This window comes from Anoplopoma fimbria, unplaced genomic scaffold (genome assembly GCF_027596085.1).
Source record: "Anoplopoma fimbria isolate UVic2021 breed Golden Eagle Sablefish unplaced genomic scaffold, Afim_UVic_2022 Un_contig_309_pilon_pilon, whole genome shotgun sequence".
Classification (NCBI taxonomy): domain Eukaryota; kingdom Metazoa; phylum Chordata; class Actinopteri; order Perciformes; family Anoplopomatidae; genus Anoplopoma; species Anoplopoma fimbria.
In genome coordinates this window covers 1-437 of record NW_026554770.1, presented here as the reverse complement: position 1 = coordinate 437, position 437 = coordinate 1, and the positions used below count along the sequence as shown (strand labels likewise).

At 46.0% G+C, this 437-nt stretch overlaps 1 non-coding gene across 1 annotated transcript; it reads left to right on the top strand.

Annotated features, from left to right (window-relative positions):
• The first annotated feature begins 185 nt into the window (after positions 1 to 185).
• LOC129088703 (U2 spliceosomal RNA) lies at positions 186 to 377 on the top strand. Its single transcript, XR_008531077.1, has one exon. It is a non-coding gene; the product is annotated as a U2 spliceosomal RNA (small nuclear RNA).
• The last annotated feature ends 60 nt before the right edge of the window (positions 378 to 437 follow it).

The window sequence follows — 437 nt, the reverse complement described above, 5'->3', positions numbered from 1 at the left end:
GGCTGAGCCTTGTGTACTTGTCAAAAGAATAGAAGCTGATTTTAACAAGACAAGTGTGCTTGACCTTGTAGGGCCTGTGCGGTTGTGCTAAGCAGCATCCCCGCAATGCCCAATTGAAAGTACTGCACCATGACAAGCGACACGTGTGCCACGAGGTTGACACGGGCAGCAAACAGTTGGGGATCATCGCTTCTCGGCCTTTTGGCTAAGATCAAGTGTAGTATCTGTTCTTATCAGTTTAATATCTGATATGTCCTCTATATGAGGATAACTTATTAAGCAGATTTTTTAGCACTGGGAGATGAAAAAGGGGCTTGCTCCGTTCACTCCACGCATTGACCTGGTATTGCAGCATCGCCAGGAACGGTGCACCCTTCGAATGACTTGTGAACAACAAAACATCAAACTCTTTAATGCAAGACACGAGGCTGTGTATG